General features: G+C 44.4%; 1 long non-coding RNA gene across 8 annotated transcripts in view; it reads left to right on the forward strand.

The window, feature by feature from the left end:
- Nucleotides 1-19,120, forward strand: part of LOC106977351 (uncharacterized) — a 119,696-nt gene that overhangs the window by 92,289 nt on the left and 8,287 nt on the right. For 4 of the 8 annotated variants that reach the window (XR_008299973.1, XR_008299972.1, XR_008299974.1 and 1 more), the window contains one exon: nucleotides 430-526. The exons of 3 other annotated variants lie outside the window; for them this stretch is intronic. This is a non-coding gene — a long non-coding RNA (uncharacterized LOC106977351). Of the gene's footprint in view, nucleotides 1-429; nucleotides 527-10,135; nucleotides 12,505-19,120 lie in introns of those variants that run through there. One more of the 8 variants, XR_008299977.1, reaches the window with a different exon arrangement.

A 19,120-nucleotide genomic window follows, 5' to 3' on the forward strand; every position in this document is an offset into this window, starting at 1 on the left:
ACATGCCGTGGGCACCTGTGGCGTGGAGGGGAACTTGCCTGCAGTGGGAAAGAATTAGGCCAACCCAGTGACAAAAGCCAGAGGAGCCTGGGAAGGGAGACACCCTAGTTCCCATCCCTGAGGTCCCTGCAGACACCTGCTTATACTGTCTTATCTTTGGTTCTGTGAGCTGTCCTGCTACCATTTCAATAAATCGCCTTTTTTTGCTTAAGAGGATTTGAACCAAGTGTCTGTCACTTACAAGCCAAAGAGTAATGCCCGGTTCAATATGGCACCACTCCCTTAGTATATTGCTCCAGCTGTTCAGGAGGAAGCACCGACCTCCTAAAGTTAGCCTTTAACAAAAATGGTAAGTCTTGATTACTGAAAATACGGAGCCAGGACATCGCAGGGCACAGGATTGTTTTTCTGTTTTGTTTTTCCCATCAGAGATGGAAAAGGAGCCAAGTGGCTAGAAGCAAAAGAGAGACTCTCAAAGTGTTGAGGAAGGAGAAGAAACCTTTGTGCAGATACCAACGGGGGAGAAGTAAGTCTGTGGGTTTTCTGCGATGCTTACCAGAGCCATCAGGTCACACAACGTGAGATCAGAATTATTAAACAAGTGTCCCTTGTACACCTTGCCACAGGCAAGGATTCGGCTGGGCTTTCAAGGCCATAAGCACCGATATGTATACCACACTTGAAAATTTACAAAGTGTTTTCGGAAATATTATGCCATTTTCCAGATGAGGACAAGTGCTCAGCAAGAGACTAAGGCTCCCCCAAGATTCCAGCTCCAGAGAATTGGAAGCAAGACTCATATCCAGGATTTGCTGGGTCCAACCCTGTGGTCTTTATCAATGCGCCACTGTATCTGCCTCCGAGGAATAGATGATATCAGTGGGTAGACATCAGCAATTCAATCCACTAGGGAGACCTCTCCAGGAAAATGTTTCTCCAGTGTCGTAATGCACGCCAGTAAGAAAAGAGGAATTCCTGCCACTCTTGAGTGACAGATGTGTGTTAGATAACAGAAGTGGGCAGCGACTGTGATAGGAATCTCTGAATGAGCATTTGTCTCAACAGATCAGTTCAACTGAATTATGCAAAGGCAGCTTTACAACCAGAAAGACCACAAGAGGAGGAAATCAGGCATCTGGATCCTAATCCAGTGCCATTAGATGCTTGTACAAACCGCAGACAAGCTTTTTAACCTTCCCGGGCCTCAGTTTCTTCATCTGTAAAATGAATGGGTTGGACTTGATGATCTCTGAGGGCTCTTTCAGCCCTATAATTCTATGTTATTTGCTAGAATGCTCGTAGCAAATATGTTACACTGTGGTTTATAGCACACTATAATTACAGGGTTCAGAGTAGGAGAGAACACCGAATCCTAAATCAGCTCAACGTCTAATTCCTGTTCAGTCACGTCAGGCCAGATTGTTTTTATCTACATGAAATGAAATTTACGGCACTGCCTGCTTTTAGAGGGGGAGGTGAGGAAGCTCCAGGAAACCTGTCCAGGTGAAGAAGTCCAGAAAGCTATAAATAATAATGAGACTAAGCACCAACTGGGACACCTTCCACTTTTTTCAAAGCATGCTCACAGTAAATCCATAAGATAGATGGACAGTGGTTGCTTTTTCTTTTCTTTCTTTCTTTCTTTCTTTCTTTCTTTCTTTCTTTCTTTCTTTCTCTTTCTTTCTTTTCTTTCTTTCTTCTTTCTTTCTTTCTTTCTTTCTTTCTTTCTTTCTTTCTTTCTTTCTTTCTTTCTTTCTTTCATTACCTTTGTCAGATGGGGAAAGTGAGGCACAGGCTGGTTTTTATGATCTGACCAAGATCTCCTTACGACAGAGCCAGGACTAAGACCCAGATTTCTTGACCCCAATTCTAGAATTCCTTCCAACAGTCAGTGTTTCCTTCAGGGAGTCAGGTATCATTATGTTCTCATTAGCAAAATGCTCCTTCCTGATGACTAGGAAAGTTGCTGGCAAGCATCACTTCTGTTGACAGGTGTTGGAGAGAGATGTGTCATGGGGGGGTGCGAGGGCCATTTTTGAATGTTTTTTCTCACCTTTTCAATATCTACAGAGGCAAATATCGATGCACGTTAGGGTCTTTGGCTCATGAGCTGAAATAAAAGGAGAACTCTAAGCGCATTTCGATAGACCTATCATTATTTCAAACTGTATCCAGCCAAACAGAAATGGGGTTTTTAGGATGTCGTCATCTGTTCTATCCCTTCATTACAAGGCTTGGTTGGAGCTCTTGCTGACTCTTTCATCTGAGCCCATTTGTAATTTCGCCTTACATGACTCATCTTAAACTTTATTATCACATTCATTTAATAATGCTGGTTGACAACACTTTAAATGGTTGGCTTCCCATGATACAAGGCAATTACTTTTTATATTGCATCTTTAATACAAAGTATTGAGACAAACTCTTTAAATATCAAAACAAAGAGGTAATGGTTTGGGGGCTACAGGAATTGGGTCCAGACAATATCAGAAAATCAAAATACAGAAACAAGGGAAAGAGAGACAGAGTAGGATGAACGTTGATAAGCATAGGGAAGAGATTGTGACCAAGGTGGTCTCGGCATTTCTTTCTAGAAGCTTGGAAATGTGGAATGGTCTGGTGGTTTTTATGATGAGGTAGGCACTGTATTTGAGGTTTATTTCTCCTTCTATATTTCTGGAAAAAGGATTTAAAAATGACAAGACCTAGCTTCCAAGGATTTTAATAAAAGGGACCCATAAAGGACAAAGAGGAGGGATGATAAATCATCCTGAGTAGAGGGGGATTTAAAAAGATGGCTTCAAAGCCTAATCCAGACAGAACTGAGTTCTTATTGCCTCGGGGTGTGTGGGTGGTGGTGCAGGGCTTTACTGAGAGGCCGGGGTGGATGGCAAAGTGCAGAGGTGGAGGCAGATAGAGGCATGCAGGGGGGTAATGACACCAAACAGACTAAAAGGCATTTTTTCTAACCCCAGAGATTTCCAACAAGGAAGGGAAGAAGTCAGGGAAGTTTGTAGAAAAAGGAGATTTTGCTCCAGACTCTAGAAGAGATCTGTTGTCCCAGCAATGGTCGGTGGTATTGGCAGCGTTCAGTGCAAAACTGTGGCCGAAACCATTTGTCCTTCCAACTACATCCCTACTCCACTGACTTTCAGTAACCCTTGCCCTTCTCCTTTGAACTTACAGTGCCCATGAACTTTCTCAGGTCAAGGGTGATCCCATGAGTTCTACAGTTTCATTACAAGATTTGATTTGAACCCTCTCTAGTTTTCCCATCTGCTTCCCATCTGATTCATTGTCGGTCATTTTAATTTAATTTCACTTTTTAAAAGAAATTTAAAAATGTTTATTCATTTTTGAGAGACAGAGAGAGAGTATGGGGGGGGGGAGGGGAGGAGAGAGGGAGACACAGAATCTGAAGCAGACTTCCGAGCTGTCAGCATAGAGCCCAACATGGGGCTCGATCCCGTGAACCGTGAGATCATAGCCTGAGCCGAAACCAAGAGTCTGATGCTCAACCGACTGAGACATCCAGGCGCCTCTTTAATTTTAAATGTAAGAGAATGCAGTCCCTCACCCACGGGTATTTGCACTTTAATTTCACAGCTAGGGACAGCGGGCAAAAGCTGTGTCTCTTGGACTGTCCCAGAGTCCCTTAAATGATGCGAGCTAGTTGATGACCTGTTCTACCTGGAGTAAGGACTGTTACATAGCTCAGTTGCTTAAAAGTGCCGTACCTGCCTCCTCCAACAGCTCCAGCTGCCCTGTCACACGTTCTTTATTTGAAGACAAAGTTCCAACCACTCACCGACTCAGCCTCACACTTTGCTGTGTCCTCACCTGGACCCTTCCTGACTTTCCCAGCATTGACTTGGCTACTTGCATTTGACTCTGTTCTCGTCCTGCCTGTCCAACCTCACTTTGCAGCCTTCCTGGCCAGGACTTTGACTTCCTCTAAGCCTCATCTTCCTCCCATCCCAGCAGGGACTTTGCCAGCCTGTGACCACGTCCCCTCCCTGCCTACTTGGACTCCAGGGGTTTCCTACTACCGGGACTCCACTCTGTGGGCAGTGCTCAGACTGCAGAGGGCCAGGTATGCCCCAGCCTGTTTCACCAGAGCAATTTCACAAACCTCCGTTAATTTATGGGCTGGAGCAGTGGTTTTTGGAAAAGTTTTTTGAGCCATAGGATCCTCTTTTCAAATGAAGTCTAAAGTGGAAGTCCTCATGTGTAAACCAGAGAGGTCTGATCTAACATACTTAAAATGAAGAGTCGAGTCTCCCCTGCTTACCCCTCTCACTGCCCCTCCCTCCCCCATAGCATGAGAAACATGGCTTTGAAGCCCTTGAATCAGAGGACTCGCAGCTCTTTTATCCCGATCACACTGTCCTTGCCCAATCCCACCCACACTCGTGAATCAGCTGCCAGCTTGTACTGGTGAATCTAAATCACTGTCTCCTGATTTACCCTCACTTCTGGTGGCATGGTTCCACTTCCTCACTAGACTTTACCCCACGGAGGCCCGTAGGTTCCCCAACGTGTCTGGAATATCACCCAGTTATCTTTCCTGCCATGCCCATGCCCCACGTACCTCTTTTTCTTTCTCTCTCTCTTTCTTTCTTTCTTTCTTTCTTTCTTTCTTTCTTTCTTTCTTTCTTTCCTTCCTTCCTTCCTTCCTTCCTTCCTTCCTTCCTTCCTTCTTTCTTTCTTCCTTTCCTTCTTTCTTTCTGTCTTTCTCTTTTTTTTTTTTTTTTTAACATTTATTCATTTTTGAGAGAGAGAGAGGCAGAGAGAGAGGGAGACACAGAATCCGAAGCAGGCTCCAGGCTCTGAGCTGTCAGCACAGAGCCCGATGCGGGGCTCGAACCCACGAACCGCGAGATCATGACCTGAGCTGAAGTCGGATACTTAACTGACTGAGCCACTCGGGCGCCCCTACCTCTTTTATTTCTTGCTTCCTATGTACACTGATGGAATTTTAAGGAAGTTTGCGATTATCCTAGAGTGCTTCTGTGATCTCAGCTCCTGCATAGCTAACCAGTCACCAACTCCTATGCTTTCTACCTCCAAAATCTCACTTGGATTTAAAGCCTATTCTCTATCCCCCCTGCTACTGCCTCAATTGGGCTTTGGTCATCTTGGGTAGGGATTATGCCATTGACATCCTGACTTAGTGCTCCTCCCTGAGCCATTCCTCAGTCCGTAACAAAGAGGAAGCCTTCACAGACGTGAGGCTTGGATTTCCCATTGAAGAATGGGTAGGATATTTATAGGTCTTCCTTTGGCCAATAATCATGATCTCGCTACGTTCTAAGAGGATATCTAAGAGTATGAAGCTCATTTGAGGTTTCTCATGTAAACGTCCATCGAGGGAAATGCAAATATAGACCATTCATTGATGTGCTTTTTGTGTCTTCTTTCCTGTTAGAGTGACTTTTTCCTCAGGCATGGGTGTTGTGTCGTCGAACAGCTGTTCTAGTGAGCAAGGAATCCCATGGGCAACCTACCGCCAATGCCCGTCATTCACAGAAGACAATCTTACTGTGTTTCTCATTGTGCTTCATGATTAACCGGCTGTAAGAGAAAACTAACACACAGAAGTGATTGTTCTGTCTCCAGTAGGAAGGGTCCTTATTATGACAGAAAAGTTATTTTCTTTTCTGTGGTTTCTTAAGGGTTCTCTAATTGGGTAACCCCCTGCTGACCCCTGGCTATGGTAGTTTCTACGTTGACATCTTTGTTCCACTCCTTGCACACAGAAGCCAGAGACGAGTAACTCAAACCAACACAGAGCATGAGATAATGGGGCTCTATAACCCACCAGTATTTAAAAGGCAATGACCCCTTAAGTTCACTGGAGTTACCTTCCATTAAGAATTTTTCTCGCCTGCATATAAGAGATGGGGTGTGTGTTACAGCCCCACGTCTGCTCTCGGTGTGGACTGAATTGATCTGTCAGACTTCAGGGGCTCGAACTTGAATTGCTTTGGAATGCATCACTCTACATCTCCTTGGATGATAAGTCAAAATAAGGCCAAAAGTTTTTCTTTTCTTTTTCTTTCTTTCTTTTTTTTTTTTTTTTTGTGTGTGGGGGGGATATTTTAAATTGGGGAAAATATAGGGGCACCTGGGTGGCTCAGTCAGTTAAGCATCCAACTTCGGCTTAGGTCATGATCTCATGGTTCATGGGTTCAAGCCCCACATCGGACTCTGTGCTGACAGCTCAGAGCCTGGAGCCTGCTTCGGATTCTGTGTCTCCCTCTCTCTCTGCCCCTCCCCCCACTTGTGCTCTGTCTCTTTGTCTCTCTGTCTCTCAAAAATAAATAAAAAAGCGTTAAAAAATTTTAAAAAACTCTGGGAAAATATAAAGGGTAATGGAACAAAAACCTACATTTCTACCATCTAGAAAGATTAACTTCTCAAATATTTTCTTATTTACTTGCAATGTTTTTCTCTTTCTTTCTTTCTTTCTTTCTCTCTCTCTTTCTTTTTCTTTCTTTCTTTCTCTTTCTTTCTTTCTCTCTCTCTCTCTCTTTCTTTCTCTTTCTTTCTTTCTTTCTTTCTTTCTTTCTTTCTTTCTTTTGAAATAGAACATTGGAGATGAGATTGAAATCCTCTTCAGCCAACAACCCCAGGCCCTGCCCATTCCTGGTCCCCTTCCCAGAGACCGCCATCACCATGAGGTGGTGGGTGTCCATGTAACCCATTCATTTGTTTTATTTTCTTCTACCAGTATGGAGTCTATTTATTGCATTCTTATTCTTTTAGTGGTCATAAGGCTTAATTCAATTTTATTTTTTTAATTAGGCTCCACACCCAACTGGGGGCTCAAACTCACAACCCTAAGTTCAAGCGTCAGATGCTCTACTGACTGAGACAGCCAGGAGCCCCCGGTGCAATACAATTTTAATATGCCTACTCCTATTTATATTCTTCTTTCAAAGCCTACGATTCACCAGCATCTCTTTCATCCTTAACAAGGCAGTGGAGGCAACACTCTCCCAGCTACTTTCGCACACTCTCCTCTCAATGCCATGTGATCACATTTTACTTAGTTCATGCTTGTTTCCATGGCACTGACATTTCTTTCCTTTCTTCTCTTCCTTCCCCTTTCCCTTCCTTTCTCTTTCTGTTACTTCTCTTGTGTTGATTTATTAAAAGATATTTCATTAGGTTCTCCCCCACGTTCTTCATATTTTGTTCCCATGCCTGTTCCTTGCAATGTCTTCCTTCAGGACGGGTTTACTTTTCTTTCTTGTGGCGACATCTTCTTTGCTCTTTAGTGGTTCTTCCAGGAAGCATCCGAAAATATACTCAGGTTGTCTATGTCCTAGTGTCTCTGACGATGCATTTATTCTGTCCTCATCCTTAAAGGAAAATTAGTACAGGCATAGAATTCTAAGTTCATGGCAATTTTGCCTCCGTCCTTTTAAGACATTACTCAGTTTTCTTCTGGCATTTTTTCCCCCTTAATTGTTCATGAGAACTCTGTTATTGGTAGTTCTTTTGTGGGCAATCTAATTTTTTCTCTTATAGCTTCTATTGCCTTTTCTTTCCCCTCAAAATTTCTGCAGTTTTAATATGACATATAGATAAAGATATAGAGATATTTAAAGTTTATTAATCCCTACTGGGTATTTTTATTTTGACTTGTATCTTTCTCTTTTTCCAGAGATTTCCCCAGTTTTAGCAATTTGTGTATTTTCTCTCCTTTATTCTTTCTGTGTTCTCCTTTCTTTTTGGAAATCTGTTAATCAAATTCTTGTTCTATTCTCTGCGTTTTAAATGATTTGCTTTTTTTCTTTAAGTTTATTTATTTTGAAAGAGACAGAGAGCACAAGTAGGGGAGGGGCAGAGAGAAAGGGGGAGAGAGAGAGAGAGAGGATCTCAAGCAAGCTCTGAGCTGTCAACACAGAGCCTGACTCGGGGCTCGATCCCACGAACCATGAGAATGTGACTTCAGCTGAAATCAAGAGTCAGATGCTTAACTGACTGAGCCACCCAGGTGCTTCTAAATGATTTGTTTATAACTTCCATGTTTTTATCTCTCTGTTCTGTGTTCTGGGACATTGAATTTAAATTCACTAATTCTTACTTTACCTGTGTTTGGTTCTTAAATTAACATAATTTTTCTTAGGCATCCATGGTTATTTCTTGATTTTCTTGCTTTTCAGTACAACTTTTTTTTTTTCTTTTGGAATAATTTAACATTTTTCTAATATGTCTATGCATTTGGCACAAGAGACATTCCTACATATTGGAATGGAGGGGAGGGGATTTAGTGTATACTCAATCCATAATCTTGATTAGCTTTTTTGGATTATAGTACATTTTATCCTTTCCTGTATTGTGCTAAGTATTGTTGTAATGACCATATTTTCCAAACTACCTTAGTATTTCATGGTCCAGCAAAAGGATTGTTTTATAAGCTGTCAATTTATTTAAATGAAAAATCTTACAGAGGTATACAAACAGACCACATTTAACAATTTGTTGAAAATAATAAAATTACATGAACCATAATAATCCCACCAAAATCCAGAGTGGAAAAGTCAGTATGAGCAGAGTAAACATACCTGAATCTGTGTTTATGCCTCAAACAGCCACAAGGCCTAGAAGATTCCTTCTCATTCTGTTATGTTTCTAGATGTAGGAGGTAGAGATGAAATGAACAGGCACAATATTTTATAGGTTTTCTTTAAAAATCTCAAAATAAACTGTTTTCTTATGATTTACTTCTTTCTGATGACAGTAAGGCCTCGCCAAACATTCCAGTTATTTGAAATTCTTCAGTAGTCTGATGGCAATTATAATGGTGGACTTTGTTTGTATCTGAGAACTGGTCACATTTATAAACATACAAACTGCATTCATTGTGAAATTCGTGTCCTTTCATTAAAGAGAAACTTTACCGAACGTTTCTTCATCATTGCTTCAAAATCATTTTTGTATTGTTGCCAAGGCTAGAAGTCAGTAGCCTCAATAGTGAAACAAAGGGAAAGGCAAGTCTGTCTTTCTTTCTTTCTTTCTTTCTTTCTTTCTTTCTTTCTTTTTTTTCGTAAGTGGGGAAAGGGATCAGATTCTCTTTGTTACTTTCGGTACTCATGTTTGAAAAGTTTTGGTTATGAAGTCAGAGAATTGTGTTACACTTCAGAGCAAATATCATATATACATCTTCCTATGTCTTTCTGGTTATTAATTAATGTGCTAATGATCCCAAGAAGTTGCTTAGCTGGAACTTACGGTTTTAAGTAGCTATTCTGGGAAAAAAAAAAAAAAAAAAAGAAAGAAAGAAACTTGGCCAGATTCCCTTTATAGACCCAAAAACTTTAGTACTTACCATACAATGACGGATTTGTCCTCATTTTTGGAAAATTTTGCAAAATTAAAGTTACTTATTGTTTCGTGTTGTCTACGAACCCTGCTTCGAACGATGCATTGGGCTCATAACTGGCAACATGCTCATCTTATATGTCCTCGGAGAGGTCAGGGGATGGCCCGTGACACTCCCTACCCCCTGAGGTAATGAGCTAGTTGCAGGCATAACTCTCTAAATGTCTCCTTGACAAAAGATACGAGTGGGCAGAGATCTGGTTGGACATTTGAGAGAAGAGGAAAATCCACAAGCAACGTAAGTGATATCTAAATCTTTATTCTTTCTATACTTCAGGGTAGAGAATAAAAGGGCAGTAGAATAGTCCTTTTTCCGGAATTCAAATTGGGCCTGGACCAGAAAGGAGTCTCTGCTGACATTGACGTTTGTCTAAATCATAAGTCACTGGCATTTAACACTAAGTCCCATTAGTCACTAAGATTTGACAGCATTTTTTTTTTTAAAGTTTATTTATTTCTTTTGAAAGAGAGTGCGTGGAAGGGCAGGGAGAGAGAGAGAGAGAGAGGGAGAGAGAGAGTCCCCGAAGCAGGCTCTACACAGTCAGTACAGAGCCCATCTCGGGGGTTGGTCTTATGAACCATGAGATCATGACCTGAGTTGAAATCACAAGTCAGTCGCTCAACTGACTGAGCCACCCAGGAGCCCCAAGATTTAACAGGTTTCGATAGCTACTGTTGTCTTATGAGTTCTCTCGAATTTCTACATCTGTGAAGGTCTACACAATTGCTGTTTTCTTTCCAGATTCTTGCCTGGGACTATTCAGGGTAAACATCCAGAAATACACCATTTCTTCTGGGATGTCGGCATTTTCTTCTTTTCGTCTTCATCGACGATATAAGTTAAAATAGAAGTAAGCTAAACACTCGTAAACCTTGACAGAGAGAAAAAATGCCTTCCGATACACGGAGTACCAATCTTTTAAGACCACTTAGTGTTTTGTGTACATGACTTTATATATCCTTGCAAGCTTTTTTGACCTTGGGAGCAAGAAGTTTCAATTCCTTTGCAGTTACATAAGAAAGCTGAAGTATTCAGAAAAGAAATAACTTCTAAGAGGGGTATCAGCAGTCCGAGAAGGAGCCAGATACGGAAATCAGGCTCCAAACACTCCAGAACCAGAGGGAAAGCTGGGAGCACCTCTCAGGACGGGGACAGTATCTGAGAGCAGATTTGCAGTGTTTGAAAGCAGATTACACGTAAAGGTGTTTCATGTGAAAAGTAGACACAGAAAGTGAGCGTTTCCTGTAGAAGGAACTTACCGAAGGCTACTGAAGTTACCTCATGCGGCCTTGACAATAAATTGCATGCCGAAAGCTCTTGACGCGACTTTTATGGCCTTTTTTCATCTAAATGGCATCTCCCTCGCTTATCGTCACACCAGATTTGAACTTCCTAGATGTATACTTTGAATGTTCTTGAAAACACTGGGTGGTTGCAACCTGATGGCTTTAGGCTGCCAATCCCTGGTGGGGTTGAATAACCAGGGATATCCCCCCCCTTCCCCGTCCCTAACCCCTCACCCGGGGCGCGCGACAGGAGGCAGGCATTAAAGAATGGTGGTGGCCTTGGGGTTGTATCCAGCACCCTCCTCCTCCAGGGCCTCTGGGTCCCCACCTCCCGCAGCATAATACCTTCATTTACTAAGTATGTGCCTGGAAAGCTTCCCCAAGAGCCGCATTCACTTACGTCCACACTTTATAGCGGTAGGGTTGTAGAAATGGAGACCGAGCACGCAAGTGCCCCACCTTAGTGAGGGTTTTGAGAAACATTCCCAGTCTTACATCTCCTTTTGAAATGTCTGCTTCGGGAATAAGGGCGGAGAATTAGGGAATCAATGGGATTAACTAAATTCACTGCCCTCTTATTCCTTATTTTTATAACACTTCGGGGTTTTGTGTCTCATTAAGAACCTGGCCAAGCACTCTGTTTCAGCAATACCATGTTCCAGATAGGAGTAACGTGCTCTGTTTCAATTTGTGGCTCATTTGTTTTCCATGTTTCGTTAGCACCACAGGCCTGAGCGCCAAATCACCTCCCCCGAGGAATGAAGGAACTGGCTTCAGGGGAAGTTGTGCTAAGATCACCTTTGTTTCAAGCGTGTAAAAATCCTTACCTCCAACTCTATTCTAATCTTTGCGACCAATTGTGTAGGCCCTGCCAACTTTTTATCAATATTGCCTTCTTTCCTGTCTCCTTCTGCTTCATTAGCCTGTAGCAACAAGCCAACAAACACAACCACCAACAAAGAAGCCTAACACAGAAATGGAGAGCTCCTTCTCAGACAACATGCCAGCCAGGAGAAGGGGGAATGGAGGGATGGAAAGCAGAAAGGGGACATTGAAAGGGGACATTGAAAGCTGGAGGTCATGTTTTTCTACATTCTGTTGCCTGGTCCCTTTCAGTGAGCTTTGGTTTCCTTTAGTCCCGGGAAGGGGATTTATGCTTATTTTTTTCTGACTAGGTTAACTATCTCTAAATACAGTGAAATAATTCAGAAACTCTATTTCAAAGACCTCAGGAAATATGGGGAAGAAAGGAAGGAAGCAAAGCGTGAGCCACAACCCACAGCCTTGTGAAGGGCTGTGAACTGTTCCGTGCGGAGGCTGGAGGCCAGATCTCCAGTGTAAGAAGGAACTCACTTCTCCCAAGAGGGTACAAGGGGAAGCTGCCGCCAGAGAGTCCTCCGGCATGAGCTCGTGTCACTGCCATCATGCCTTTTGTGTTCGTGTCCTAGGCCTGCTGTACCACGCAAGCACCCATGGTGGCTTAAAACAACTGTAGGGGCACCCGGGTGGCTCAGTCTGTTAGGCCTCCGACTCTTGGTTTCAGCTCAGGTCATGATCTCATGGTTAGTGGGTTTGAGCCCCGGATTGGGTTCTGTGCTAACAGTGTGGAGCCTGCTACGGATTCTTTTCCCTCTCTCTCCACCCCTACCTAGTTCTCTCTCTCTCTCTCTCTCTCTCTCTCTCTCTGTCTCCAAATAAACAAATAAGCATTAAAAAAAAAAATTCTCATCTCTTCCACCACCATCACCCCTGTCTATCACCTCCCATATACATGACTGTGGTATCTCTCCAACCCTCCACCTGCTTCTATAAGGAAAGAAAGAAAGAAAGAAAGAAAGAAAGAAAGAAAGAAAGAGAAAGAAAGAGAAAGAAAGAAAGAAAGAAAGAAAGAAAGAAAGAAACAAAGGAGGAAGGGTGGAAGGAAGGAAGGAAGGAAGGAAGGAAGGAAGAAAGGAAGGAAGGAAGGAAGGACAACACAACTGTATTCTCTCATAGTTCCAGAAACCACAAGTCCAAAATCATCTTAGATCAGCCCGAATCAAGGTGTTGGTGGGCCATATTCCATCCTGAAGGCCTGTGGGTGAATCTGTACCTTGTCACTCCCAGCTTCTTGTGGCTGCTGGCCACATTCTTTGACTTGTGGTCGCATCACTCTCCTCTCTGCCTCTGTGTCACATCACCTTCTCCTCTTCTGTCTGAAATCTCCCTCTGCCTTGCTTTTTTAACACTTGTGTTCACAGTGAGGGCTCCCCAGATCACCCAGAAGACCGCTTCTGTTTTAGGATCCGTATCTTCATCACATCGGCAGAGTGATAAGCCGACACGCACATGGTCCAGGGATCAGGATGTGGGCTTTCTGGGCGGCCGTTACCCAGCCGACCACAACACTCCCTGTTGTCTGGCACTCAGATTTTGGGGAAGTGGACTCGCTCGCCATCTCCCTGAAGAGTAGTTTGTTCCAAATACTGAGGAACCCATTTTAGAAGTTGTGGTTCTCAAGGGGCGCCTGGGTGGCTCAGTCGGTTAAGCATCCGGTTTCGGCTCAGGTCATGATCTCACTGTGGGTGGTTCGTGAGTTCCAGCCCTGCGTCCGGCCCTGTGCTGACAGCTCAGAGCCTGAAGCCCGCTTCGGATTCTGTGTCTCCCTCGCTCTCTGCCCCTCCCCCACTCACACCCACTCCCTCTCGATCTCTCCCTCACAAAATAAGTAAACAGTAAAAAAAAAAAATTTAGAGAAATTGTGGTTCTCAGGCCAGATTGGGGGATTAATGGTCCAGAGTAGGATTTTTAAGACTAGGATTTGAGCTGGAGGAGGTGTGGTCACTACACTCACCTCAAGTCTCCCTTTAATCTCCTGGGTATGTGGCAGGACCCTGTGTGCTTTGAAGGATGTGGAATTCTGGGTGTTTCCATTGTCTGCAGCTAAGCCTGCCTGTGATGCTAAGAGCCTTGCATGAGGCAGGACACCGACCTGACACTGGGAGGGGAGGGGGAGGAAAGAAAGTGGCAAATGGGAGATGGTCGTGAGGGATGGATGGCATTTGTGCCAAGGCTGATTCAGAAGATCCCTCTCGTATTCTTCAGGATCTGGCTTCGTTTTCTCCGTCTTAACCCTTCTCACGTCGCCTCTAGTAGTCTGTTTGCCTGGCTGTCTCCCTAATCAGGCTGAGGACGAGGGTCTGTCTTCTTTGTCCCCTCAGAGAGCCCCAGCTTGTGGCATGGTGCGGGGCATGTAATAGAAGCTCAATAAACACATGTTTGATTGAATGCATGAGTGGAGAAGGGAAAGGAGGAGATTCTGGGCAGAGGGTTGGCAAGAGAGGATGCTTGGTGGCACGGCAATTGTGTGCAAGTCAATGCTGGGAGAGTCACGGGGAGGAAAGGCGGGCCATGAGACTACGTTTGGCTCGCGGGATGGCCGTTCTATCTTTACCATGGCTGGCAGTACACCTGTGACTCCTCTGGACAGATGTGCGGGAGGTAACACACCCTGCCAAGGCAACAAACTGTGTCGGAGGGGATAAGAGCTGTGGGCCTTGCAGCTCAAGTCCTGCGTGACCTTGGGCATGTCACTTACGCCCCCCAGGCTGTGGTTTTCTTGGCTGCAAAATAAAGGTACCTCCAACAGCTCTGACCTATGGATGAATGGGACCAGCCATGTCAAGAGTGCTGCAGTGTCCAGGGGGTAGGTAGAGCTATTGTTATTGTGATTATAATAATCTGTCAGACGCCCGGCTGTGGGGCTCGGAACAAACCGTGTGTGGCTGGGTGCACCTCGGTCCACACTTCTGCCTGGTGCCGGCACCTGAGCCTTCTTGCCCTCCCTGGTTGCCATGAGTGACTGGTGGCTTGTGGGTCTGCGTCAGGCTCCAGGGGGATCTTGATGAGGAGTCGAGGGGTTCTGGAGGGCGAGGCTCTCCGTGCCAGTATAAGCAGCAATTGGGGTCTTTCCAAGGGCTAAGTTTTGGCCCTGAGTCCATAGCTTGTTTCCAGCTTGCAAAGCGCTTATCTTGTAGCCTTGAGAAGCTGAGCCAAGGGTCGCTGGGAGCTTCAAAGCATCCTAGCTCCTCTTGAAGAAAAGGGTCAGATGAGGCAAGCTTTGGTGCCAATCCGATTTGAGAGCCAGACTGTGTCTTTGGACCTACCTCTCAAAGAGATTAGACCAGAGATCAGAGCCAGTGGGACCTTTTCCAGTGTTAATTGGGATTAATTATAAATAACAACACAGAAGCCCCTCACCCCTGTCTCTCCCGGTGTCCTGTCTTACATGGTGAGCTACAGAACTTGAATACAAATTTTGGAGAAATGCGAGCTGCTTTCAGAGTCTCCGCCCTTGTGGTGAGGGCTGCCTAGCAGGTTTCCTCCTTGGCAAAAGGGCTAAAGGTCAGAAGGAACATTGCATTTCAAATTATCCAATGGCATAGGTAAAACCCATTTACCAGTTGGGACATTTTTTTAATAGAGGAGGCCCTCACCAGAGTCCTAATTAAAAATCAATGTGATATATAATTAAATTCTAGTGATCACATATGCACCAGCTCGTCTCTTTAGCTTTTAGCCAGAGGCAGAGAAGGAGCACTCTTATTGATCAACTCAGGAGCCCTTGAGGTTGGTCAATACGAGATGTCTCGTCTGAGGGCTGGTGGCTGCTCAGCTGGGCAGCGTCCAAGCGCCCAGCCTGAAGGACACTCCCAGCGAAGCATCCCACATCCCCCGATCACCGAAGTGCTCTGCCCGGAGGGCCAGGACCCCGTCCGCAGGCCTGCCTCCACCCTGCCTTCCATCTCCCTGAGCAGTGAGTTCCAAAGAGGAGGCTTTACAAAGAAAGAGGACACAGGTCCATGTCGTACAGACTCAGGCTGTTAGCTCAGCTCCCTTTCCCCAGTCCACCATGGACACGCCCCCTTGTTATTTTCAGCGTGGGCTGTCCGGTACCAAAAGGGCAGCTGAGTCAGGAAGATGAAGGATCACATTGGTACCGACTTCCGTGAAGACTGCGAATGCCTTTAACCGTTCAGGCCAGACCTAGGATACCTCGCATCCTACCCCTTTTATGTGGAAGAGGATTATTGATATTGTCCTTAAAACAAAAAGAAAAGAAAGGAAAGGAAAGGAAAGGAAAGGAAAAGAAAGGAAAGGAAAGGAAAGGAAAGGAAAGGAAAAGAAAAGAAAAGAAAAGAAAAGAAAAGAAAAGAAAAGAAAAGAAAAGAAAAGAAAAGAAAAGAAAAGAAAGAGTGATGGTGACAGGTATACAGTCCTTCTCAAAAGACTTGCACATTTTCGATTTTTGTCCTCTCGTCTGATCCCGGTCACAATATGGTGACGTGAGGCATGCAGTGTTATTTTTATTTCCCCTTTACCTGTGAGCGGTTCCTCCTCTGAGCCACAGAGGGCTAAAGATGTCTCCGGGTGCATGCAGCCTGACAGATTTCTGGAGTGGAAGGGAGGTGTCTCTTCTCCATGTCCTGAAGTGAGAGACCACGTCTCTCAGTGACCACTGTTGACCCTTGTCCATGCCAGGTCTCCTGCTCTCCAGACAGCTTTCTCTGTCTCTTTTTGAGCTGAATTTAGTCAATATATTTTTAATTGATGGCTTTCCGCCCTCCCCCCCTTTTTAGATTTTATTATTGAAATATTAACATATTTTTGTTGTAACAGATTTAAGTTATGTGTGAGAATATAGAGCACACATTGAAAGGTCCACTCAGGGCTTGGAATACATTCACTCCCACTGTCCTCTCAGGCCACCTCCCCCTCCTCTCGTCCCTTTCCCTTCCCCTGCCCCTGCTCCTTTTTTCTCCCTCTTTCTCCCCTCACCTCTCTCTCTCTCTCTCTCTCTTTCTCCCTCTCTCTCTTCCTCTCTCTGTATATGTAAGTAAAACAGAGATACTACTTTGCACAAAGAAAATAATGGCTTTAGAAGTCTGGCTTGGTGGAAAGCAAGAATTTTGTCAAATTCTCTCCTTTATATGAAAGAGAACGACTGAACACCTTAGGTCTCGGAATTCTCCCAGAGAGGCCCCTGGGTGGCTCAGTGGGTTAAGCTCTGATTCTTGATTTTGGCTCAAGTCAGAATCTTACGTTCGTGGGATTGAGCCCCGTGGTGGACTCTGAGCTGGGTGTGGGGTCTGCTTGAGATTCTCATTTTCCCTCTCCCTTTCCCTCATTCTCTCTCTCACACACACACACAAAAGGAATTCTCCCAGAGTATAGAGCTGGAGCTGAAGTTAGAAAGGACGAGGCTACAGCATAGATGAAAGACTGGAGAAATCTGATGGTTCACCGCCCTCGGCTGTGTGGGGAGACAGGAAGAAAGATAAGTAAAACCCCGCGAATCATCTTTGGTTTCTCCCTTTCCTTCCCATCCCATATGCTGTCTCTCAGCAAATCTCCTCAGCTCCACCTTCGCAATATTTCCCAAATCTGATCCCTGTGGACCCCTCCCACTCCCCACCAACATCCTGGCCAAAGCTGTGAGTATCTCCCCTGGGTTATTGCAGTGGCCTCAGTGGCAAGCCAGAGCCAAATTTTGAAATGACAAGAGCTGATTCTTAAAGTCCCAGGAACTTTGCAAGGTGGTTGTTAAATATAGCCGTGGTTAAAAATTAAATAATGTCTGTATATATGGTGGAATATTATTCAGCTATGAAAAACAAGGAAATTCTGCCTTTTGTGACCGCATGGATGGACCTTGATGGCGTTATGCTAAGTCAGATAGAGAAAGACAAGTACTGCATGATCTCATTTATATGCAGAATCTAAAAACATCGAACTCATAGAAGCAGAGTCGAATGGTGGTTGCAGAGGCTGGGGTATGGGGAAGATAGGATGTTGGTCAAAGTGTACAAAATTCCAGTCATAAGAGGAGTAAGTTCTGAGAATCGGTTGCACCTAGCATGGTGACTATAATAAACCATCTCGTACTGCATACTCAGAATTGCTAAGGGAACCAATCTTAAATATTCCCACCCAAACACCAACAAAATGGTAACCATGAGAGATGGTGGACGTGTTCATGAAGCTTACTGCAGTAAACATTCTGCCATGTACATGTGAGTCAAATCAACATGTCACACATCTTAAACTTACACATTATTCTATGTCAATAAAGCTAGAAGAATGAAATAATATAAACTTATCATTAAATTACAGAAACCAAGGTAACGAACATTTAAAGTCATCACTTCCCTGGGGCACCTGGGGGGCTCAGTCGATTAAGTGTCCGACTTTAATATGGTAATAATGCGTCCCTCCACCTTACAGATGAGGAACTTAAGAAACTTGCTCAGCTCACACAGCTAGTAGGCAGAACTGGAACTTAAATCTGTACTCTTTCCAAGAGGAGGAGGTTTCAACAGACTTTATTAGAGAAAAATGTCTGAGGTCCCCATGAAAAATTGAATTTTCTTGGGGACTCTAAATGATATTGGAGAATGCCCATCGGGGCATGATGGAAGTTCTGCTGTCCAGATAAAGAGACCATGAAAGGAGATATAATGACTTTCCCAGTCACCAGATCCATATAAGGCTTTCTGTGTTCCAGACATTTGTAAATAGGGTATAAATACTATACTCTTGGGCTGGCCTATTGGAAGTGACTTGCCTTGGCTTCTCCGTGGGGGTCTCAGGTCAGGGCAAATGGCAGCAAGGCAATCGTAGCCCTTCTTGCCATGGGTGCTATGACAGGACTCATGGGGACTTCAGAAGTAGTAAGTAACACATGGGTTTTAAGGGTCCTCTTCTTCTGGGCCTCTTCAAATTATAGGCTGAGGCTGTCATAGTGTTCTCAAAATCAAGTAAACCCAAGTTGCCCCAGAAGCATGGTGGGCCTATTTGACCTTAAATTTTTCATCTCTACTCATACATTTAGATCATGTCTTAGGACAACCTCAAAAAAACGTACATGGCTGTTGAGATAGATGGGTTTAAGTTGGAATCGGGGCTTTGGATCTTTCTGGTTATTGCCTGCAGGCCAGTTATTTTGCTTCTCTTGACCTCAGTTTCTCCATTTGCACCACGTGGATACTGTTGGAATGAAATGAGACGAAGTGTCTGAAGAACCTGCTGAAGTGCCTGGTGCACGCGGTCCGTGGGCATCAGGTCTGGGTTTCCTTCCAGAAATGCAGGTCAGGGCCCCTCAGCAGGGATTTGTTTGGCCCCACCTGACGTCGTTCTCCCCACCGGTTTCAAACTGGGCTGCTCGCCTGTGGCCAGGGAGTGTATTCCAAAGCATTCCTGCTTGCCAGCTCAGGCCTTGGGGCTGCTGTGAAGCTACGATTCCTTTCATGGAGCTCATGTGTGTGACAGGGTGTGCCCAGCTCTTAAAGTGCTTTGATGAAAATGCCTTTGTGCTAAAAGCTCTATAAATATAAGGAGCAGACCTGGGCGTGGAGTTTCCAGAATACTCCCAATGTTAGCTGTCATCAAAGGCTCAGGTCAT

The sequence above is a fragment of the Acinonyx jubatus genome, chromosome B4 (genome assembly GCF_027475565.1).
Source record: "Acinonyx jubatus isolate Ajub_Pintada_27869175 chromosome B4, VMU_Ajub_asm_v1.0, whole genome shotgun sequence".
In the NCBI taxonomy this organism is placed as follows: domain Eukaryota; kingdom Metazoa; phylum Chordata; class Mammalia; order Carnivora; family Felidae; genus Acinonyx; species Acinonyx jubatus.